General features: G+C 37.5%; 1 long non-coding RNA gene across 1 annotated transcript; it reads right to left on the reverse strand.

Moving 5' to 3' along the window:
- Window positions 1–13482: 13482 nt before the first annotated feature.
- Window positions 13483–14274, reverse strand: LOC129110645 (uncharacterized). Its single transcript, XR_008532281.1, has 3 exons — window positions 14202–14274; window positions 14017–14082; window positions 13483–13523 (listed from the first exon to the last, which is right to left on the reverse strand). It is a non-coding gene; the product is annotated as an uncharacterized LOC129110645 (long non-coding RNA).
- Window positions 14275–25260: the final 10986 nt, after the last annotated feature.

Raw genomic sequence — 25260 nt, forward strand, 5'->3', positions numbered from 1 at the left:
AGTGGGTTTAACTTGATTTGTTCCAGCTAATGGGTATAACATTAAGAAATAAATAGAAGTAACATTATAGTAATCCATTGAATTTATGTCTACAAAATAGGGGGTTAGTTTCCATCCTATTAACCATGTTACTATGTTCATTCTATGTTTATTTGCCCTTATTGTGAAGAACTTTGAGCTGCATTTCTTGTATAAAAGGTGCTACACAAATACATTTTTTTTATTATATCTACTGGGTTCTGGGGGGGAAGGGTTATTGCTGCAAGACACTGAAACAGACTGAAAAAACACACATATGGTGGGAGGTGGATGGGTCAAACAAACACAGGTGTTCCTCTCCAAAATTATTGTTGATTCATATATTAATTTGTCGTTGATGAGATATGTGATTTCTATACTTGAGTTACGTTGTTTATGTTTTGGTGGCCATTTGCAGTTGTTCTTTTTAAAAAAAAAAATTGTTATGATTAAAAAGAAGGTTAACTACTTTTTTCGAGTATTTTTCTATTTCATTATTTTTTCTATACAAATGTCTGTGAATATCCATTGTTCTTATTTATTGTTCTGGACTTGCTAACCTTAAAGACATAGAAGCCTTGTAAGAATTGACCTGATGTTCACACTGACTTGTTTGACTGCAGCTGTGTCAATTATCCAGTGCTAACCTGATTGCGATTGCCTGGCGGCTGACACCAGCCTTGGTATATCTGTGAGCTGCCTCTTGTTTTTACATGCCCCGAGTTGAAACGTTTAGGCGCTAAGCCCATTTATTAAAGTCTGTGTGCTTCACTATTTATTTATAAATTTTTTGATCACGACTTATTAATCTCAAAGCTAAGGACAAGTCTAACGTTTCTCTTTTTTGGTTACATTTTCTATAAATCTAAAGATGAAATATCAAAGAATTAGTTGTCCCTTTAAGAAATCAAAATGAAAGAACTCCTGCGCACTGTTTCGCTCACTGCTGGTGCATTTGTTTACAACATTATTGGTCTACAAGGTCTTGGTTACTTTATCGGATACAGAAGAATCACAACAGTTCTACACTGTTAACAGTATATATAAATAGTTGACCTTAAAAATTTGTTATCTTGGCGAATGAAACACACCAGGAAAACAAACACCTTGCTATTCGAGTAACTACGAAAAGAAGAAAAAAAACTATAAACTGTCAAACTATCAAAAGATAATAAACAGACATTGCAGATGAGCGAAGATAGTGCCACTATTCATATTAAAAATGTAAAGATGAATAATAATAAAAAGTATCACAGCAACAAACTGTCCAAGGTCAAAGAGGTTCAATAAGGACAAACAATCACTATTCATAATTTATTGAATACTTACATCTTTTCCATCCAAAACCCGCCCGCACTCATCAAGAAAGAAAGTACTTAACAGCAGATGTATTAATGTTTTTTTTAATAACTGTAGCATGCACAAACTGAAGTTGATATGGACACATATATTAGCAATAAACCCTGAATTCCTGAATATCACTATACAGAAGAAAATCTCTCTTTCTCTTTCTCTCTCTCACTCTCTCAGCTTTGACAAGTACAAAACAGCAGAATGCACAAAAGATGTGCAAAGGATGCTTTGCTAGAGAGCCAGCTGCTTAGAGAGAAGCCCAGACTTACCTTGGTGTGAAGAGTGTCTTATTGTGAGTGGTACAAGATCAAACTCACAACATCGCTTCTGTCAAATATTTTCTTTAGGTGGAATTATTATTTGAAAAGAAATGAGTACACTCCACAAGGCAGAATCAGTTTTGCTTGTTAGCTGGGTCAGTTATTTTTCAGGTTGAATATCAAACAGACTTGCATTTAAATTTTTTTGATATTTCTAAGCAAAGCATTTTCTTTTTTGTTATGTCATCATTGACATTCAGTAAAAATCAGCGTTCCTTTCAAAGTCAATGTGGCTCTCCTCATGCTGAAACCCTTCCTCGCAGTGAATTACTGTGGACCCCTGGAGATTCTATTCATATTCATCACAAACAGTGTTGAGGGGTTTGTATGGAGATGTTAATGCATGGAAATGAAAGCTGCAAACAAGCCTATGAGGCAGGAAAATATGTGTCCATGATAAATGTGAACGTCAGCTTAACATGTAGGCACAATCTGTGGTCCATCTAGTTTAATCAATGTTATGAATACAGTCCGTATGAGCTCTTTTATCACGCTTGAGCAGGTGTGTATTTTTGAAAGGGGTGCATCATCAATTTAGCGATATGTGGAGAGTGGATCACACTTAACATAAAGTGATACTCCAATTAAACTCTGTTTTTTTAAAGTGGGAAACATTTTACACCCGAGATAATGAAAAGTGGCTCTAGAAAGTTTTAACTCTGCTCCTTTTTAAGAGCTAGATAGAACAAAATGGTGAAGATTTTTGAAGAAAATGTTTTGCTTTAATGTTTTTGTCATATGCCTCGCTCCTCTCGCAGAAGTGTATTCGGATACATTTTGGCGTAAAGGGCACAATTAGCATATGAGTGAACTGTGTAGAAATGTAATATACTGCAAGGGTTATTTGAGAGTTTCTATGGATGTTTTTCATCACTGCAATCCCTTGTATACAAAAGGAATTCAAGCTAGCAGCATCAGTTTTTCATGAAGTAGCAAACTGCAAATGGTTTACAGCCTTTCTCTAAGCCTACAGGGGGTGAACGTTTTGTGCTCAAAATGTAGATTGTCTGGAATGTTATTGTCAAGAAGGAGAACTGGATATCTTTTCAGCAACTGATTCAACACTTTCAGCAGCTCACAAACAACAGCAGATCATCCAGATGATAAACATACCAAGAAAATGGAATAGTTTGTCTTTTGGGGAAATATTCACTCTCTTGTCAAGACTTAAATCGCCTTCCAGTACCATGTCTGCTACAATAAATATGAAGCTACAGCCAGGTAGCCAACTGTCCTGTATCAGTGTAAACAGCCCATACTGGGCTAATTTCTTCTTACAGATCCTAGATCTGATAAAACAGCAGCTGCAGATCGTGTGCTAATCGAATCTCGGGTCAATCTGCACATATCATCCAATCACAGGCCCATTATGCTCACTAGTTGTGTACAAGGTTAATGCATGTTTTGGTTATGTCATGTATTGTTTGGTCTGTGTAGCATGTGCTAATATGCAAAAACCTGCAAAAAAAGAAAAGACTGTTCAGGCTGCAACAAACAATGACAAGCATAAAATGCATGGGTTAAGCATGTCAGCTGACTCGACAAAAGCCTTCTGTTCTTCATGATGTTGGAAACTCTCATTTGGGCATGGAGGACCGAAAGACCTAACTGAGCATGCTTCCACAGAAAAGCACAACAAGTCCACAGTAGCTAAAGGTGCAAGGAATACAGGTGCATTCTTTGTGACAACTTCTGCGGAAAATAACCCGCAAGTGAAACGTTGTATGTGTACCTTACGGTTAAACACAGACTCTTCTACAACAACACCGACTGTCTTGTAAAGTTCAACGGTGCTTTGTTTCATGTCTCAAATGTGGTGACGAATATGCTCGTGGGATGAATGAAAGCTGAAATTATAACAATGAATGCCTTAAAAACCCAGTACTGTGAGGGATATTTTGGATGAGATAAACCCTGAGTGAAGGCGAGCCATTATTGTTGTCACCAATTCCTCAAACAAGACAGCGATTAAACTGAAAATGGCCTACATCAAGCTCCGATGAACTGTGTGGGAAAGAATGAAACAGATATTAGAAAAATCTCAACAGCAGATAAAGCTAGTGTCAACTCTGGAAAACACCAAAACACCAAAACACCACACCGTTTACAAGTTATTGAGCAGTGCCAGCAATCGCATTCTGGAAGCTAATTTCCCAGGTCATGAGTTTTAAAGATCTACATCATGTCATGTAAGGACTTCTCTCTGGCTCTGCAAAAGGACAAAAGGCTGCTTGAATCATTCGAGCAGCGAGGGTGAGTCATCCCACTGTTTTCTTAATTTGCATTTGAAATGTTTTTGAGTTCTTATGCTGTAAAAGTCAAAATTGTAATTTTTTGATCATTTATTTTCGAGGTTTATTCACATAAGCTTACATAATGATACTAAATAATAATAAAGCTATATACTACAAGGAATATACCCTTTTGCTTGAGATATACTGAATATTCACAATAACTCGATGGCACATCACATTTTGTGTCTTATTTGGTAGTGAGGAGGTTGGCAAACCTAGCTGGCAGGAAGTACGTTAGCTTAGCACCTTCATATATGTACAGAGTGGTATCCATCTTCTCATCTAATTCTAGTCAAAACAGCGAATAAGTGTACTTGTGAAATATGTTTAGACATTGTAAATATGTAAAAAGCAGACTATATATCAACTTTTATCAGTTAACTTTTCAGATTTTAATCTCAAATATATCTTTTCTACAGCAGATTTAACACAAACAAAAATACACAGATGCGAAGAAAAAAACGGGATATTTAGCCTTCAGCACTTCATTGTAACATCCAGTGCAAAAAAAAATACCACTACCTTCACACTTGGCATTTACGGTTGTATCCATTCTCCCCTTGTACTGAATTTATTATTTGTCTTTCTTTGGATAAAATAAAAATAAAATATAATAAATACAAATATAACAATGATGAGAATAAAATAGATAATAAAGATATGGCCATAAACATGTTTAAATATATTATATTCTAATTATATCCTAATGAATTGTACTCTAAGCCTTGTACTGATGGTGCCCCCTAAAATAAATCCTGCTCAGCAAGGTATGACCTCCTATGATAATTTCATACATATCCACGACCTATGCATGAGAGTTCCTGTATCACCTTTAGATGCTCATCATTTGGAGTAGAATAGTTGTTTTGAATGTTGCAAAACAGCAACAGGTAATGACTGCTGTTCTGAATACTGAAACATGTAATTTTTTTTTAATGATGTGTGGGCTGTTTGTGGGTGTTAACATGCTTGACAATGGGTACTTAATTGTCATATCACACCTTTTAATGTGCTCCTTGCAGAAACGTGTGCTTATACTTGAATTTGTGTGTGTGTGTGTGTGTGTGTGTGTGTGTGTGTGTGTTTGAGAGAGAGACAGAGATGGATCGGTAACCGGTTGAGTGACTGGTGTGTGTGTGTGTAGGGGTGTGACCCCGGTGACTCAGCCACCAGCAATGTTCTTCTTCAAGGTGAATGAGTCACAACCTCCCTCCGTTGGGAGACTTCTCCCTCCAACGGATATTTGCTTCTATCTGCCTCGCCTTCAGTAAAACAGCTGAACCTAGACCGCTTTGAAGGACGCGTACTAGCGTTTAAAAAAAACTGTCATGTGAATTCAGGCAGAAAGAAATAAGAAATTATGAATTCTCTCCATAAAGGTACAAATGGCTAGGTAATAATGAGAGATAGCTGCAAATTATTCCTGAGGATTCATTTGCTTTTTTTTGATACATAACCGCAAGCTCCTAACAGTTCATGCAAAACTAAAAGGTAGCTATGACAACCTGCAGACACCTGTCTTTGGAGGTCATAAAAGGCACCACAATACGTAAAGATCAGCTTCAGTTTCATATATGCAATATGCTTTTATCCCTCTTAAATGTTGACAAACATACAAATCCATTTATATGAACTACACTCTGAATAAGTTTAACTTTCTCAACAAAAAAAAAAGACTTTAGGTTTGTGTACCATGCACTGCATTCCTGCTTCTCTACTTTCTGAAAAGAAAAAAAAACAGAACCTCTGAATCATATTGTTTTTCTTCTGCGGGAAAGACTTTGGCTCGCTCCACTTTTCTACATTTCTTCTGCATCTCCCGCCTGTTTCAGCCTCTCCTCCTCACTTTTCCATCTCCTCTCCACCTCATTTCTCCGGCTTTCATCGGCATTGTCCTGCTGTTAAACTGCCCCTGCGTTCTTCCTCTTTAGCCAAGCTTCGCTACACCCAAAGGGAAATGGAGTCACATGCTGAAAGTTATTCCAACACAGCTATTGGCACTGGTACTGTAAATATTTTCAGAGGTATGAGAGTATTCATCATGGTTGAAGAGCTCTAAATAAATTCCGCCCTGAAGTGGAGAAATGAGAGTTTTGAAATAAGTCTTCATTTGCTACTACTAGAAGCACATTTAAATTGTTGGTGTTAGACTGTGTTAAATAATGTGATTTCTACAGTGCAAACAGAATGCTCTATTTGTATTTGTTTGAGACCAAAACTTCCATTTCGAGCAGGATGTGTGTTTCAACACGTCGAGCTAAATGAGCCACTTGTTGAGAGTACCACAATGCTGCTCTGAGAAACACAGGAAGAGAGCAAACAAAGAACAGCATGGAGCAGACCTGCTTTTCTGGGGGCGTCATTTGGCAACGGGTCACAGGAGGTTAGTGTGATCGATGGGGTGATGGCTCCCCTTTGTCTCTAATGGGGCGAGTTAAGGAGGAGACGGAGGAAGAAGAAGATAACGATGCAACAAGAGAGAAGAGAAGGAAATAAGCTAAAGAATGCGACTGACTACGGACTTAAAGAACACCACGTTTATGGGGTATCGACACACTTTTGATGTTAAACTGGAATTTGAAATCTCCATGTTTTCTTTGTGTGTGATCTATTTAATTGTATTTTATTGCACAACATAACATTGAGCATTGAGATATGATACGAAGACTGATGTAGCTAAAAAAACACATCATAGCAATACGTGCATCCTAATTGAATAGAAATATCACAGAGTAAATGCAGAGCCATAAAGCCCCAAAAAGTATATTTAAATGAATAAATAATAACTACTAAAAACCGAAACAAAAGCTGCAAGTTCTCAATATGTCTCCCTCTGAATTCTCATGTTTTGTGAAATTAATTATAGAAATTCTTCCAGCCTCATGCGTAGCGTTTCTCATGGCAACATTTTACTAATATTTAGGAGGTAGTGTTTTTAAGAGACGCCTTGAAGGATTTCCAGGCTTCATTGCTAGTGACAGGTCGTAGCCCTGTATAGCCTACAAACACAGACATGTTTTTACCCACACGTGGTTATGTACCATTTGGGTCACAAAAATTTGGGAGGACACATCATGCTGTTAAGCTTATATCCAATTAATGGAAACTAGCAGGCTAATCGACGTTAGCTGTTATTTCCAACAAACATTTTTTTTTTTTGTTCATGTTATTTCAACACCTCCTGCACACTTAGTGTTGTTTCAAGCTGCTGGTATTGTTTTCACCTTGTGAGTTATCGTGTCAGAATGTGGTCCTGGAAACCGTGTGTTTATATCGCTGTCTGTCTGCCTGTGGACATATGTTGTCACGGCGACAGCGTCACAATTGTGCAATGTGCAGTCATGAAACTTTACAGGTGTGTAGTTGAGATCAAAGTAGAAGTTGAGTTTGAAGATTGATGTGGTCCAGGCAAGTGTACAGGAAGTAGAGGCGTTGGAAGGGGGCAGTGGGAATTTCTTGGCACGACCTTGCCCATGCTGGTTGAGGTAGAGATGATTGGTTGAGGTCAGGCACTGACCTTGAGTAGTTAGGGTCAGGAAAGCCCATTGGTAAGGACCTGAACAAATCAGGTTACTGTTAACTCAGAGAGCATGGACGCTTTACCAATCATAACTCGTAAATCTTACACAGGGCGGATCTTGCCGAGAAAAGCAGTTGGATTCATAATAATTGCAACATCCTGCATTACAGAAAGGAGCAGGATGAAGCTAGCATCAGCTGTGTCTCTGTAATGGAGGACACTAATGTGGGCGTCGCCATCACTGCAGAAACATAAATAAAACTTAAACTTTTTGGAAATTAGACATTTGTCCAAATAAGTCAACAATAGTCATAACACATTATAAAACCTTTTATATTCACTTCATACGATAAAAAGTATTATAATACTTCATAACTGTCACTCGCTGGCATTTTGTGATCTATTTTACAGGATCATTGTGTATTATAATTCCTATATTTGTAACACAATAGAATCTTATATAATGTATTATAATCACTGTTATAAATGCATTATAATGTAATTACAAGTTACTCTAAGTGGTCATTGTTTGCTTTAAGTAAAGTCAAAATAATTTAACGTTGTCCAAGCATAGATTTTATGTAATTTTTTCATCTTCCTGAAAGAAAACAATGAACTTAGATTAACATGATGATAGAAAATATTATTATATATATCGACTACGGTAGTATTAATACACTATGATCCTTGCAATATATGTATATATATATGCACAGAGTCTTCTTTTAATTGAATTAATTACAATTAATAATTATAATTATAAATTCATCACCCAGTGTCTCAGGAAATAGAACACAATAACGGAGTGGTAATAAAAATATGCAAGAAAAATATATCACTGATTATCAGAAAACAGAGTCTGAGAAGAAAAGTAGAAGACAATTAAAGAGGTAGACAGAGATGAATGGACGTGGACAGAAAAACAGGGTGAGGGAGAAACACAGCGTCTGGCCTCCACCCCGCCACAAATTAACCATCTCCTCTAATGTCCTTGTCATTTGGTTTGCATGTGTCTGCAAGCTGCACAAGAGTTTTCAGCCAATTAATGTTAACTTCTCTGGCAGCTGAGATGACTAATTAAAATGACTTTAAAAGCCTCTTTGACATCTGAAATAATGGTAGTTTAAGCCACTTACACAGATAATGGCGGTGCTTGAAAAGGCCTGCGGCAGACTAATGACATGAGAATGGAAACGTTTTTCAGACTAAATGCTCTGGAGTTTTTAATATTTAATATTTTTTGTTTATTTTATATTTCTCATACTTGCTCAAATGTTTTTTATATCTGACATATTTTTTCACCAGTATTTTCCTATTTTCTATCTCATTAGGTTTTTTTTGTATTTTGTTGTTTTTTCGCCACCCTTGTGTCCCATGTTTTTAAATATGTCTGTTTTTAAAACCCCTGCTATTGATTTGTTTCTCTTGTGAAACACTTTGAGCTGCATTGTATGTTATGAAAGGCGTCATAGAAAAAAAGCGTATTAATAGCGAAGAGTGATTGTGGGCTTTTATTTAACAAATTAGTGGGCTAGTTTTATTAAAAAATGTTGGTTTTATTTGCTGTTAATAAACTCCAGATACCATTTATGAGGAACCAAATGTGTTTAAAAGCTCTGAAATTATCCAAAAATTTGGTTACTTAATACCATTATTGATAAATTGTTGCTAAATGTGGAACTGGACTTTTATGCCATCGGCTATGTTATTTGATCAACTCCTTTTGAGATATTTGGTTTTCTATTTCTATTCATTTCCACCCGTCTGCATGTGTTTGATGCTTTGGAAAAGTTAAAACTACTCCAATGTCTCATAGTGATAAGGTTATGTCATCAGGCTGGCCTTTTGTTTATGTTTTGGCAAGCCCTTCAGAACGATAAAGATTGAGTGTTTATAAGCTGACTGGCTGTTAACACTCACACACATACTTGACTGAACGGCGCTCTGTTGAAACTCATTGAAAAATGTAGAGCTTTTGTTTGATGTGGTAACTCTTTTTACATATATAACAGTATATATCTACTTCTTTATTTTTTATCTATTTTTATTTGTCTATTTTTATTTTGCAAAGGATCACAGTGTATTAATACTACCGTTGTTGTAATGTATTATAATATTTTGTATCATAATGTTACTTTTAGTCTTAAAATGTTTTCTTTCAGGAAGATGAAAAAAACCCCATTAAATCTGAGCAAGAACAACACAGAACGTTACTTAAAGCAAACAACAACCACTTAGAGTAACTTATAATTACATTATATTGCATTATAACAGTGATTAAAAAACATGATATGATATTATATTGTGTTACAAGTATGGAAAATGTAATACACAACGATCCTGTAAAATAGATCCCAAAATGCCAGCGAGTGACAATCATGAAGTATTATATTACTTGATCTCATAAGTCATTATTAAATGCTTTATATAACATATATACTATTGTTAGAAGACATTATTAATATTAATGAGTGCATATACCTGTAATTATACAGTGCTATGAAGAAAAGTGTTTTTAATCATTCATTTAACCAGGATTTGATGAAGGCATTGAAAGCTAAAAAAATGTTTAATCTTCATAGCTGCTCTGACATGCCTCTTAATTTAGTTTATCTTTTGTGTGTGTGTGTGTGTGTGTGTGTGTGTGTGTGTGTGTGTGTGTGTGTGTGTGTGTGTGTGTGTGTGTGTGTGTGTGTGTGTGTGTGTGACTGTGTTTATTCTCAAGACATTAGATCCATGGCTTGAAAAAGGGAAAACTGTAATTACTACCTTCTCTCTTAACACTGGCAGCAAAACAGAAAAAAACATTTTTCACAAAAATGTCTTGACTGAGCATAAAATCAATGCTCATCCCTAAAAGGTGAGATTGTTTGAGATCTCCTGGCCGTTTCTTACAACTCTCTACAGTGTAAAAAATCTAACTGATGTGGTGACACTTTACCAAGTTCAGGCCTCATGACACTCTTTGATAACAAATGTAGAACAACTGAATGCCTCAGTTCCTGTTAAGCACCAGCACAACCTTGAAAAGTTAGTTGTTTTTTTGTCACCTTTTGCCCCTTGAACAACTTTTTTTTTTGCTTCCAAGGTTCTTTTTACTTTTTTTGTCAGTGTGCTGGCGTTATTTTCTATGAGATGGTACTGTTTATTTTGGCTAGACAAACGTGACGATACTTCTTTAAAAACATCGACTCAACAACACAAACCCTTTCACACTTGTTTATCGCCTTTTATTATTGACGTATTGATAAATACCATTCACACATTGTTCTTTAAATCTACATTATTTATTATTATTAAATTATTGAATTAAGTCCTCCGCTCTTATTTTAATTATACTTACTAAATACATTTTATTGTAAAATGCAGAAACTGAATATTATGCAAAAAAAAAAGATAAATTCAACTCTAAGTAAATTATTATAGATGAGTTCAGTCAGGGACAAATCTCAATTACTGGGGAAAAAAAAGGTTATTAAAAATAAGATAAAATATATTTTTCAGATTTTCCAATTATCATTCACTAAGCGCATCGTCTATTAACATAATGATCCGTAATTGTGTCGTAATTATTTTCATGATTGCCCAGTAAGAATAGAAACTATTTAAATAAATAAAAAAACTTATCTTTAATAAAAAACAACAATCAATTCTGGTTTTATAGTAAAAATCATTGCCACATAACAACGTACTGCTGCTGATCAAATCGTAAAAAAAAAAAGCAGCAGTGTTTTAGAAACGACAGACTTGATACAAGTCGCGTTCAACCCCGTCCCGCCCGTAAGCCTCTCAATTTACAGAAAAGGAAAAAAACCTTCAGAGGCGTCTCCTCTGTGTCAGTTTTACGTGAAAGTCAACACCTCAGCCTGAATGAACTGAGAGCACATTACGTTCGGTACACGTATCAAGTATGTGTATCAAGTTGATGGCAACAAAAAATGGGGGATTATCAAGACCACCCTGATGGATTAAACTGCAGATGGAAAAAATTTACAAATGTAGACACAAATAAAAGTTCCTGCAACTTAACAGAGAGACAAACATGGCTGCTTTCATTGAAGCACATCATTACACAGGCATGTAGGTAGAGTTTGTAGGCTGTCGTAAAAGCGACGGGAAGTTCAGGTGACTGGGATGCACCCTGAAGGCCATGGTCATTTATTTTATCATCACCTTGTGTTTCACCAGCTATGCACATTTTAACACATTTAGGACACATTTTAACACATGTTGTGTTTGAAAACAAGGAAAAAGGAGATATTGGTGCCAGGAGGCAGTCGAGTGATAAATTCCTCCATCTCTAGTACATGTGCACTCCTGCTTGCTGAATTTCTTCTGTTGTTACTAAAAAATATTGAAGGGTGACTGATCTGGCCACTCCCTGTGCATTAAAAGATTTTAAAAAACGCACAGTGTTGGGGGAAACGGGGCTTTGTCAAACGAAGGTGCAATCACACACATGCACACACAAACACACGCGCATGCAGAGGTCTGATCTGTGCCCAGACAGGCGTGTCAGTACTAGACAGAGTGGCTGCATTTTAAGTGTCTCTTGGCACCATCACTAATAATACCTGCCTTGCTCCTTGCTCCAGGTGGCTTGGCATGCTCTCCAACACACACACAGACACACACCTACACACACACACACACACGGTATACATGTATACACAGACATACAAGCAGACAATGAAGACACATGTTCTCAGAACTGTATGACAGTTTGTTAGAGACTGAGGTAAAGATTACCTGCCACATTCCTAGAAAGGTTCTCTTTAACTGTCAAAGAGTGGTTTTCTCTCTTGTCACATCAGAGTCATAAATGTTTTGTGTGAATGTGTGTGTGTGCTGTTTCTTAAAAGTATGAAACGAATGCAAGTGGAGGCCACAGGAATTCTTCTCATCTCTACCTCCAGTGGCACCTGACGTGAATGCAACATAAGTCACGTCACAGTTTTTTTGTGTTTTTTTTCATACAGTGCAGCCAAACGAAACACAGCAGGTACCTCCCTTTAATTCTTTATGAGTGACGTGCATGACAAGTTCACAGCCGGCGAGGGACGGGCAGGTTAGACACATAATATCAGCTCGTAAGATCCAGAGGCCAGAGCACGGACACAAAAACACAACATTTTAAAGTCGAAAGAAAGACTAAATAACAACTGGAATAAAAAGAAAAAGAAAGTATAATTTCTTTAGAATTGTCTTTGAGATATTTAGTAAAAAAAAAAATCTTCTGATTTTATATACAGTACATTTATTACATACTATGTATTTTTACTTTTATCTTCGAGGAGAACTCATTTTTACCACCAACATAACTAACGTTAGCTTGCTTATATATAACATGTGTAAAGTAAAGAATAAATTAATTCAATTTCACATAACGTGATGAAATGCTGATGGATAATGAAGTGAGTAAAAAGTAAAGAAAAAAATACAGATTTACTTAGTTCCAAACATAATGCTAATATTTGACTAAATGACCAAGTAACATTGGTTAAGTGAGCATTAAAACAAGACACTCAAAAACACATTTGTTGTCCATGAATGTATATGTATAAATAAAAACTACATTTGCAAAAAAATGGCTGTTCAATTATAAAAAAACCACCTTATAAGATGTTTTTTTTAAATAATGCTACAGCTTGTGCTGATGACTCCCTGTTTAAATTCTTGAGCAAATCACTATGCTATCTATGATGCATCTGTGTTTTTTTGACCAGGTGAGTGATGCAACATGTCCAGGTGAGGTCATCACAGATGTTGGCGTCCAATAATTTAAAGCTGATGACCCTGTCGAACCTCAGACTTGCAGATTGTCACCGGTCCAATATCATCTCTCCGAAAGTATCTACATGGTTTGGAACTGATGCCTTTCATAGCTTTACTGCAAATGCTGTCTTATTCAGCTTTCTTTTTTTGATTTAAAAATAAATTTCACATCCTGATGAAGGCTGAACTTTCTGACTGTTTACAGGGACGTGCACAGGAATTTTGAGGGGCAGTTGCTCTGACCTGAAAAAAGGGCACCCATATGAAGGACTGAGAATAACAGGGTCTTTATTAATATATTAATACAAATAAGTAAAACACTGAAATAACTACTACTACTGCCCCACTCTTCATCTCAATATCCTCCCTTGCTGATGTTCTCCTCTCCCTCATCTCATCCTCTTGCTCATCTCTCCTTTCCCAGTCTGTCCTGATCTCATCTGGGATTGGCTCTGGCTCTGGCTCTCTGAACGCAGCTGATGCACTGGGCTCATCATCTGTCCAATGACATATTATTGTTATTACCATTACCATTATTATTGTTATTACCATTATTATTATTATTGTAATGCCCACTAGAAGCAGTGGTATTTATGTTCAGCTCAGGCAAGATCTTTGAAAGGATCTCTAAAATAGCCTGTTTTTTTTTAGATTACAATTATTTAGCATGCAGCTCTTTAACCCTGTACTTTCTAGCATGGTCCTCTCATATATGGTGATCAGCACTTAGGCCTACCTGCCCTATGTGCCTCCTCCTGGTCCACATTTTCCGAGTGTCTGGAGGCTTGTGGCTGCTCCTCATCTTAAATGTAATGTAATTATGAAAAATTGCCATTAGTAGGCTAAAATATGAGTCTGATTAATTTATCAATTAGCCTACACAGTATAATTTATTATCACTATGCAAAGTCTCTGCCCCACCTGCTGTTTGGATTTTTCGTAGCCAACCCTGTAGTGATGTGCTCCTCTTTGCTGCCTCCTTCAGTTGTCTCTCTCTCCCTGAATCCTCCTCTTTTCACTGGGCATTTCGGCTTCACTTAACAATAACAAACAATACCCAAAATAGTGATAAGATTTAGGCATGAACCATTTTGAATGAAAGAATTCATGTGATGCATTACTTCCATCATTTATTCTTCTTGTTAAAACGAAATGTTAGAAACTAACTATCAGCAGACATGTAGCTTAGTTTGCATGTGATAACGGGCTGCTTGTCTGCAAGCTAGCTAGCTTCTGATTATTTAGGCTAAACGTTACGTGGCAAACTGAGCCTGGATTTATGAAGATTGTAATTCATTTCATAAAACGTGATGATGATTGTTTGTTTGTTATACATCTCAAATTCACCTTTTCCGACAACATCAAGGCAGTCGTCTGACTCGTCTCACAGGTGCTGCCGGTGTTCCGGTCATGCAGCGCTGCAGCTACGTAAAGCAGCTTTCACACGCCGCGCGGCAACTCGCCGCCTTCATTCATTTCAATGAGGGAAGGGCGGCAGAGGGGGAAACAGAGTTTGCCCTCCCCTACTTTTCACTCTCAGTGCCCGAACGGAATTGAATGAGGCTACGCTTACTTTATGAAATGTTTCAGTGGCGATTTTTTTTATCTAGGCCTACATGGAATTCTGCATCCATTAAATTATTAAAAAAAAAAAAAAAAAAAAATGCGTCATACACACACACATGCTACGTTGTGTTTGTGTGCTCCATTTATTTTTAGACCAGAGGCAGGATATTGGGTTTCATTAAATGTCCCAGACCCCCTTTCTTTTCCCTCTTTCCCCAAACCATTCCTCCACCTCTCTCTCTCTCTCACACACACACTCAGTCCCAGGGGCAAGGTGGTGGTGGTGTGGTTTCCTGCTTGTGTTGTGACGTGATGTAGTTCTGCTAGCTGGTAGAAAGGCCTCTTTGTGTCTGACCGTCTCTGCCTTTCCACCGCTGACGTTTATTTTCCCCCTTCCAACCCTCAGCTGACAATTTGGTGCGCTAAGCCCCGCTGTCGTCATTCTTCATCTTGCTATTTGAGTAAGAAAGAAAGCAAGAAGGGGGGGAAAAAAGACATAAAGAAAGAGCTTAGATTTCAGCAGCTGCACCTTTTTCATTTTCTCAACTAAGTGTGGCGACGGCTCAATGGGGCTCGCAGGCTTGAAATTACCCCCAAACGGATCGCCGTGAGGCTTCTTCTCACCAGCTTTATTTGCTGTTTTGTACCAGGCCAGGCCACCCGGAATTAAATGGCTTTTCATTTACATTTTTGTTATTTTTACATTCAATGCAAGGCCATCAAGTCAAAGACCGCAAGGCAATTTCCATTTCCACACGACAAGGAAAACATTTAGCATGTTGCGCCCAAATTGGAATCATCAGCCAGTTTACACATCATGCAACAATCCACTGAAATCTGTCAGTTGAGTCCAGTTGCTCCATTATACATCACTAGCCCTGTCTCTCTCTCTCTCTCTCTCTCTCTCTCTCACACACACACACACACACACACACACACACACACACACACACACACACACACACACACACACACACACACGCACACACACATTATCTGATGTGGTTTAGAGCAGTGGTGTCAACAGTCATTCTGGTGTTTCTGTTGCATTTAAGAAAATACTATCTTTTTCTGGCACACACATGGTCCATACACAACAGATTTCTTCCACAGAGCGTGCAGCGCTGGCAAGAAAAACGACCACAGATCATTAGCCCTCTCGGCCAGACATCCAGTTTTTTTCTCACAGTGATTTGCAACCAAAGTATTTCCTTGAGTGACTCTGGCTCTCTGTCTCCCTCCTCAGGAGCTGCAGTTTGATCTCTCAGGAGATCATGAACAGACATTTATATCACACCTTTCACGTCTCAGTTCTATCTTTTATGTGTCTACCTTTATTCTATATACAGTTGTCTGTTTCTTCTGATTGACAATTCCTTTCATGGGCTTCTGAGCTTCTGAGCTCACTAGTGTATTGATTGAACCTGTGCTTCTAAATGAGCTCGACCATACAGCTGCCACTCTTCTTGGTGGCAGACATAGGACTAAATAACAGTTCTCCAGGGCCCCTCTGTGAGAAAGGCTTCAGCTTATTCTGACTTGATGCAGCTCATTTGTTTGAGTGATTGCTATTGATTTTGACCTTACTCCATGACAAGATGCAAGCAGTGAATTGTCTTTCAGCAACACATCTGTTCTCACACTGCAGGAAGGTAGACAAGACAAGAGTGGGATAAAGTGTAATGTTTCCAGCTGTGGGTTGGTGGTGGGACTAAATCTCCTATATGTGCTATTAATCCATTTCGGAAGAAGAAGGAGCATCAGTCAAACCTCATACAATGAAAAAAACGAAACGAAAACATGATAAAAATATGGCATGTATGTTTGTTTCATGTATTCAATCATGAGAAATGTTACAGTCTCTGCATCTGTCTACAAAAATCAGATGTTTTCATCTGCTGCGATGTTGTGTGGATGTTTATTTGCCATGTTTAGGTGACTTTTAAAGTAAAATTTGCACTTGGTTCATTTTATGCAAAATGTGAATTAAAACTGATGGATGGGCCGCATTGTTCACAAAAAACACTGAAAAATGTTTGTGTCATATTATGAGTGAAGCATGAGGGGTTAACCAGTATTGAACAAGCAAAGACATCAAATTGCTCTTGGCAGTTGTTAAGAGGTAATTGCTTTACACTTAACACCAGGGACACTGAGGAAACCACATTCTTCTTCCAGAGGTCTTATCTGTGTTGTCAAGATCAAAGTCAGACACAAGGAGAGTTTGAACTCGTGTTGCCTGCGTCTCCCTCAGTGAGTGATGGATCACCTCGTTACAAAATGAGTCCCTCAACTTGCATAAATACAACTCTATTTACCATTAGGCACTAGCAGGTAAATAATGTCATCGTCAGAGAGACATTAAAACTATTTTTTACACTCTATCACAGTCCCAATTTACTGTCAAGTGGCGAGGCTTTAAACAGGATGGTAAATAGCAGCCCTTGAACCTCCCTCGGCTTTCCTCCAGACCATTTTTTAATCATCGTTGTTGCTACAATTTCTGTTCTGAAGATTAATCTCCTGTGGGAGCCACACATTCAGCCAAGGTGTAATTATTAATCATGTAGAGCAGTTTGTGTTATATAGAGAAGCAGGTGAAGAGGTTTATGAGATCTTAAAAGTCTATTGGATAAAACACAACACCGTATTTGGAGACCTTTACCGGTGGACAGATAAGCCCTTTTAAAGGCTGATATAGCTTAAAGAGCAACATTATCTATTGTCTTCTGCTTGCATTAAGAGGTTTACTGAGAGACAACAGATGGGATGCCACAGTTAGAAGGAAGCCTGCAGAAACAGGAAAGATGCTATTTATCTGTCAGGACCTGAGAGGTCTAGACAACAAGTGTTGGCAGGTAGAGGAAGGACAGCTGGGATGCCGATCTGTTAGGAAGGTATCAGACAACAAATGTTAGTGTCATGATCTAAAGAGGAGAATGACCTCTCACTTCAATTCATTGCACTGAAGAGAAAGAAGGAAAAAAACACTGTAAGTCTCTAAATGAAAGAATGTTTTTATATTAATATTGGGTCCAACGTCTGCATGTAACATGAAAAAAGTTGTTTGGATTGATGAACCTATAATTATCACCGGACTTGTTCGTATCAGCTCGATAAACTGTTTTAGTGTCTTTCAGCTCCTTGTTTTGGTAAAAAAAATATTGTTTTCAGGTTGAAGTGTTTGTTTATTGCACCACTTGTGAAGAGGAAAATTATATCCACTGTATATATATTAACTTATTCATTCCCCGCTGTTCATATTGCATAGGCAGCCTGTATCTTCTGGAATTCAATTTTTCCCAAAAATATATTTCTCTTGTTTGCACTATCCTCTCTGCTGCTGTAAGCCTGTAAATTTCCCTGCTGTGGGACTTATAAAGGAGTATCTTATCTTATCTTATCTTATGTATGGGTATGAATGGTTATTTAGTCCTGACGTATCAGTCTGTGAATGGGTGCGATGACGTGTAGTGTTAAAGTGCTTTGAGTGGTTGAAAAACTAGACAAGCACTATTCAAGTACAGTCCATTTATATTTCCCTGTTCATCCTGTGTGTACTCTGTATATTACTCTGCACTTTACTGCTTTTTGCACATCGGTTTGAATACTCAGTACCTAAACTGACAATAAAGTTATTCTTCTTCTATTGTTCTTTGAAAACACACCACATGGCAGAAAGTACATGGAGATTTCTGTACCTCCATTTGCAATCTCATTCCAAAACCAAGGGCGTTGAATCCGACCTTCACTATTCTGCAAAGCTTCCCACGAGCTTTAAAAAAACTTGATTGCAGAAAAATTCTCCCATTAAGCCACAAGAGAATTAGCAAGGTCAGAGGCAGATGTTGGGCACACGGTCTGTTTTCAAAATCATGCCAAAAGTGCTGGATGGGGTTGGAGGGAATGCAAGTCAAGTTATTCCACACCAAACTTGGAAAATCAAGTCTTTCTGAGCCTCGGTTTGTGCATCAGGACACTGTCACAGTAAAAGAGACTTCCATAGAATAAATGTAATACACACTATTGTTTAAAAATGTACAATTTATTTGCCTTAAATTGATCTTTAGAAGGGGCCGAGCCCAAACCATAAAAACTGGACCAAAGGTACACAAAATGATGTGGCCACACATTTCAGACATACATTGAAATATTGAATTAACTATCAGAATAGCCTCAAGCAGTGTTAAGATAGTGTTAACCATGTACAGTAAAAAGTAAGTAGAACTTTTGAGTAAAAGTCCCAAATTTATCACTTGAGATGCTGAGTTGTTTTTTTTTATGAAAGGACAGCAATGTTGTTTTCAACATAATAACTCCAGGGCTCAGAGAAAAGACAAATTACTGACGTTAAAGAACCCTCCAAAGGAGCTAAACTGATTGGTAACTTAGACCCTCTTTCACCACAATGCATCATTCTCCAGCATTGTATATTCCCCTGTGGAAAAATGACACCATTGCTGCTGGTTTATTCTGGTTTATTCATTGTGTTGCCTTCTATTGATTTATTTTACAAAGCCTAGTCCCATTTTATTTTTTTTGCAGTGTGCTTGATGTAATAACAGCACAAAGGGGAGTGGTTCACCCAAAAGAGAACAACCTTTAATGAAAAGCAGGAGACTACAAATTGAAAATAGTGTAGCCATAGATTGAAAACCATCAACAACACCAGCTCCTTTAATAAAATGTTAAAAGAAGCCTTTGATGGAGGAGATAAAAAAAATGGAGTTATAAGCCCAGCAGAGGAATAAAGTGTGCCTCAGCTGAGTTTTTCACTCAAGACAGCATTTCAACACCTAATGGTAATACAGTATTACTAGGATCTATTCTGTATCGTTCACCATATTTAAATGATCTATAATTAGTATATCGATCTATAATAACAATATATTAAATGACAATGTGAAAGGCGTTGCTCATAGTGTTACAAGAAATTATAGAAGTTTTCAGCTCATTGTTTAGCTGTCTGGCCTGCAACTTTTCGGTTTTGGTTCATTCTCACCGTGCCATTATGTCATTTTGGACCGCAGCAGGCTAAAAGCTCTCAAACCTCCAAAGTACGCTACCTGCTCAGCATCAGACGGACTACACTGGTGAACATAGTGGAGCATTTAGCAGCTGGAGAGCCAGGTATTTAACTCATGAGTTGGTAGAGACTAAAAAAAGAACAGAGTATATAGAGAGAATATTGGAAACATTTGATATATTCTCTGGTCATTTTGAAAGGGCAATATTGTATTTAATTTTTTAATTAGTCCGTCATTCATTGTCATCAGATCGTGTGTGTTTGTCGCTTGTGTTCTTCGTCCCATTCCTGTTTATTCTTAGCTTTTTGGGGGTTTTCTTTTCTACTTTCTGTATTGTCTATTTCAGAACATTTTGGTACCAACATCTTTTTGGTAGATAAGCATTCAACTATCTGATTCACTAGATAATAATATCCAGACTGGACTTTTTCGATTTATTTTTCCTCTTCAATGCAACCTTACCCAAATTATTTTAGAAAAAAACAGAGTCGACATCCATTGAAATCCTCTGTAAAAATCAACCTGACCTCATTTTAGGGTCATTCTGTGTGTCATGATAACTGATTTTAGGCTTTTCCTGTGTCATTTTGAGGGTTGCAAGAGCTGCTGTGCATTGAAAATATAACACTATATCCATTACATTTGGGTTTAAATATCATTAACGGCTGACTCTGGCTTATGTGTGGCAGCCATGTTTGTTTGATTTCTCACCTCTGTATTATTTAGCACCAAGTCGGAGTTTCAATGTCTTGATTTCAACTTGGATGTTGATTTGAACAAAATTTTAAGTCGGAAACTGGTTATTGAGATAATACTTATATGACAAGCTCTGAGGCCTAATCCCACCTTTACTTGGACACTCTTATATGTACTTTATATTCTGCACACAACTGGACATCATTGGCACATATTCATCACCAGTATATATATATTTTTTACTTTCATTAATTTCCCTCTTTCAAACACAAACGTGGGTTATGTGTTCAGAAAAGCGGCAGTAGCCATAAAAGGAATCTGTACGGGGTAAATGTATAATAGCTAACATTATCAGATGTGTCATAGAGAGCGTACAAACTACAGTACAAAGAGTACAATGAGTATACATGAGTACCCTTTGGTTTTTGTGCTGCGGGCTTAAACCTTTTTAGTGAATTAAACCTCCCACATTCTGACTACTTGCTGTTTCCTGCAGCCTTCATTCAGCTCAACCTGGAACACTGTTCATGTGTTTTTCAGAAATCAGTTAACTCCATGCTAAATGAACAACAAAGGATTTAGACTAGTTATTGTTATAAAGGTCATCATCACCAAGTTCATTGGTGCACTGTGTGGGCAGATCTTCTGTTCAGGAATGGTGAGTCATGGTTGTTGTTGTTGTTGTTGCATTATCGTCTGTTTTGTTTCTTTGTTTCTTTAGCGTCTGAAAATCAGTAATGGGGAATTTTCTTTTGTTAGGTTTTCCATTAGGTACCATAGGACTGTTGTATTGTACACAGTTGCTGATGACATATTCGAGGAGCACAAAAAAAAAAAAAAAAAAATTGCACTCAGGTCTCTCGCCATGACATTTGTGTCAATCCCTGACATTTGAAGATAAAGCTTTTATTTATATTCCATCAACACTCAACAGTTGATGGTCAAATGCCACTGACCTGGCAAGGACATCAGCACAGTTTCATCTTTCAGAACAGAACAGAAGTGCCTGTGTATCAAGTGTCTTTATGTATATATAACTGTAAATTTAGATTGTATCGGAGTAGAGGTGAAATGCTGCTCCCTGTTTATCAGAGAAGGTGGCCAGGCATTTGTTTACACATCACACATCGAAAGAAAAAACTTGTTTTTTACCACCAAAATGATTCTGTGGATCTAAATATTGTGGCCTACTTCAGAAAACAGCAAGAAGTGAATCCCTTAATTATCCTGTTGTTCTTGTACTGTATGAGCTTCTATTATTACCAAAGTGCAATACAAAATATACGGGTGAATTTAGTTTCTTAGCTTCTTCATTGTTTTTTTGTTTTTAAATGTTTTATCATTCTGATGATGAATATAATCAGTACGTTCCTATTATGTACTAATAATCAATGCAAGAGTAAAAGACAATGCTAAAGGGCCCTTTGTAGTCTCACCTGCTTCTATTTTCAAATCGACTGCAGACAATTGATTTACATAGTAGTCTCTAATCATTTACTCAGTAAGAAATCAACCAGTTAGCAGTCAAGTTTTATTTTCTTTTTTTAATGACCGACAAAAAGGAAAAACGTTGTTTCCACATGATTCCCAGTACAAATGTAAAGCATTAATTCAGCTAATTAGAACCTATATGCAAGGCTCTGCGTTACATAATAATGCATGATTGGCACCAAAAAAATGCATTTCAGTTTGAAATGGTTCCATTGTTCCCTCTGGTCAAAAGTAAACATACTACAGACATGATTTCACATAACCCTGAGGAATTATCAAATCATCGCCACTGCTCAAGTTGTTTGGCCAACCCAAACATTAAATAGCCACTCCATTTTATCGTTCAAGGTTGAGGCTTTAGTGATGATATTTCCGAACAACCAGAACAGACATGTATTAGAATCTTAATGTCAGAATTAGCATGAATACAAGAAAATATTTAATGCGGACCAGAAAACGACATCTTATTGATGACCTCAGTCCTAATGGATGTACAATACTCTCTGTAGAATAAATGCAGTACAATTAACATACATTAAAAAGCAACAATCAGTCATTAGTTAAGACATGTTTTACAGGAGCACTCAGATAAAGTAGATGGCTTTGCAGTGCACTTCATACCATGGCATATATTCCATTTTGTATTTGCAGATGAAACTGATTGACCTTACTTTTTGTTGGCTAAGATTATAATTATAGATGAAGTTCTTCCTACTATACTTGAGACACTCATTTTAATGAAATTAAAGTCAGAGTGCTTTTTTGAAAGGGAACATATTTTATATAGACAGACAGATAATAAGTCAATGTCCGTGCAGGGAAGACACAGGACTTATACCCAGGACACTGGTGTTAATGTCCTGTGTTGAACCAAAATGAACATACTTATTTTAACCAAAAACATGATATTTTCCTAAATCTAACCAAAGGAGGGAGGGAGTGTAGTTGCATGTGTCAAACCAAAACCAGTCTTTCCCCCCAGGAGACTGCTGTTTGTGCAGCGTGTGAAATGAGAATTGATTTCATGTAACTTATGAACTTAAAGTGGCCCTATTATGCTTTTCCACTTTTTTTTTTTTAATATATTTTTGTACATGTGAAAGGTCCGTAGAGTGTAAAACCTGAAGTCCACGCCTAAAAGGAGTTACCCTCCCCCTCAGAATCACTGCTCCTGAGCTGCCTGAAACGGCTCGATTGAAATCTCTCCTTCACTTCCGTAACTTTATGAGGTCATAATGTTACGTAAGTGACGTTAAACCCTTTCCGGCTAGTTTAGCCCGCCCTCAAACAACAAAAGAGACAGACGGAGCTGAAGCTCCAGAGGAAGAGTTATTTGAAATGTGAAACGTTGACTAATCACAACAGAGCGGGCTAGCTGACCAATCAGAGCAGACTTTGCTTTCTGGAGGGAGGAGCAAGCGCTACAACGGAGCGTTTCAGAGAGAGGGTGAGAAGACGTGCTGCAGGACAGCCAGGATGAGAAAAACAAGGCGGATTAGGAGCATTAACGCATGTAAACTTGTTGTAACTGTAACTTGAGATAAAAATAGTCACCTGGAAAATAGCATAATAGGGCTATAAAGTATCGCCATTATGTATTGCCATTTGAACCCAAACCATGATCTAGAAGTTTTGTTGCCTAAACCAACTAAGCTGTTTCCTGTGAATATGTTAGTTTAACACAGAATGCGTGTACCGAGCGGAACTTGACAGGCATTGCTGGACTTTTGTAGGAAAAGGCAGTTAAAATGTGGTGTATTTTTTCATGAGGATACGTTGTCTGGTGACATTACGGTGGCCATAGATAAAGGTTTGTTCCCTTGGGCCAAAATAGTAACTCAATTAAGGAGAGCACATTTTTGTTAACTATTTATAGCTAATTATGGCAGCCAAAAACACTCCAATGCAATTCAAGTGGAGCCCAGATTACAGCAAGACCCACAGTATCTAAAATTCAAATGAGAAATGCATTTGCAAATTTTCAATGAAGTCCTGATTTTGAAAGTCACTGTGTGGGATGGAAAGAAAGGGACAGCATCTAGAGAGCACTGAGCTGGCTGGGTTTCTATAGATGTATCAACAATGATAGGCTTTATTTCCATCTCGTGACAGGGAACAAGCCATACGGGTCACCTCCCCCATTTAGAATTTAGTCGGTCTGACAAGATCATACAAGGGTGTTTCTTAAAGATGTGACAACTGATTTCAATAAACAACACCTGGATGTACCGTGTGAAAATGCATGTGCATGCCTGTGTATTAGGAATGTTTGTGTGCGGGACAGAAAAGAAAAGGTAAACACTGTCCATGCTTCACCGGTCGTAACCCCTGCTTCCGCCAGCTCCCACACATCACATTTGACAGCAGAGAAACTCACATTCAGTTGGATGCCGGCTTTTTTTTTTGGGGGATTCTGTCCAAAAAGAAACATTAACCCCACGTTGACCTGAGCTTACTGTTATTGTGGAGGGAAAAAAAAACATCCTTCTATTTTCTACGGACAACAGCGCGGTATTTGCAAAATAAGCCACACAATATTGGGAACACATAAAAAGATTTGCACAACTGATGTTGCTTTTAGTGTTAAGGTTGTTTGGGTTGCAAGTTGAAAGGTGGAAAAGGACTCTACCGTGCAGATTCACGATACAACAAATGGACAACATCAAATGTCACCCCGATTATTTAAAGGAATAGTATGACATTTTCGGGAATGTCAGTGTGTTACAGAGGCGTTCACAACTTGACAACGAAGTCAAAGTTAATTTGAGGACTAAAAAAACGTGAACTGACAATATAACATCAATTAAATGTGGCTGGAAATACATTAAACGCCAGAATCTCTCTTGGTAATTGCTACGTGAGATATTAAAAGAAAGTGTTTATTACAACCTGCTATTTGACATGAACACTATTTACAAGTTGGAAACTCTTAATCATAACAACTTTAATATGATTCATCTTACTTTAAAGGTTGGAAATAGGTGGGTTAGCTAGCGTGGCTCTGTCTTAAGTTCAAAAATACGCCTGTTAACACCTTTGTATATGCTGTTTCTTTATGAACAACAGCCTGTTTAAACAAATCCGATATGAGTTACTTTTTGATCTTTAGAGTTGCTTTTTTGTTTGTTTGTAGAAAGCCAGGTTAGCTTGTTTCCCCCTGCTTCCAGTGTTTATGCTAAGCTAAGCTAATCACCTCCTGC

The sequence above is a fragment of the Anoplopoma fimbria genome, chromosome 3, assembly GCF_027596085.1.
Source record: "Anoplopoma fimbria isolate UVic2021 breed Golden Eagle Sablefish chromosome 3, Afim_UVic_2022, whole genome shotgun sequence".
In the NCBI taxonomy this organism is placed as follows: Eukaryota; Metazoa; Chordata; class Actinopteri; order Perciformes; family Anoplopomatidae; genus Anoplopoma; species Anoplopoma fimbria.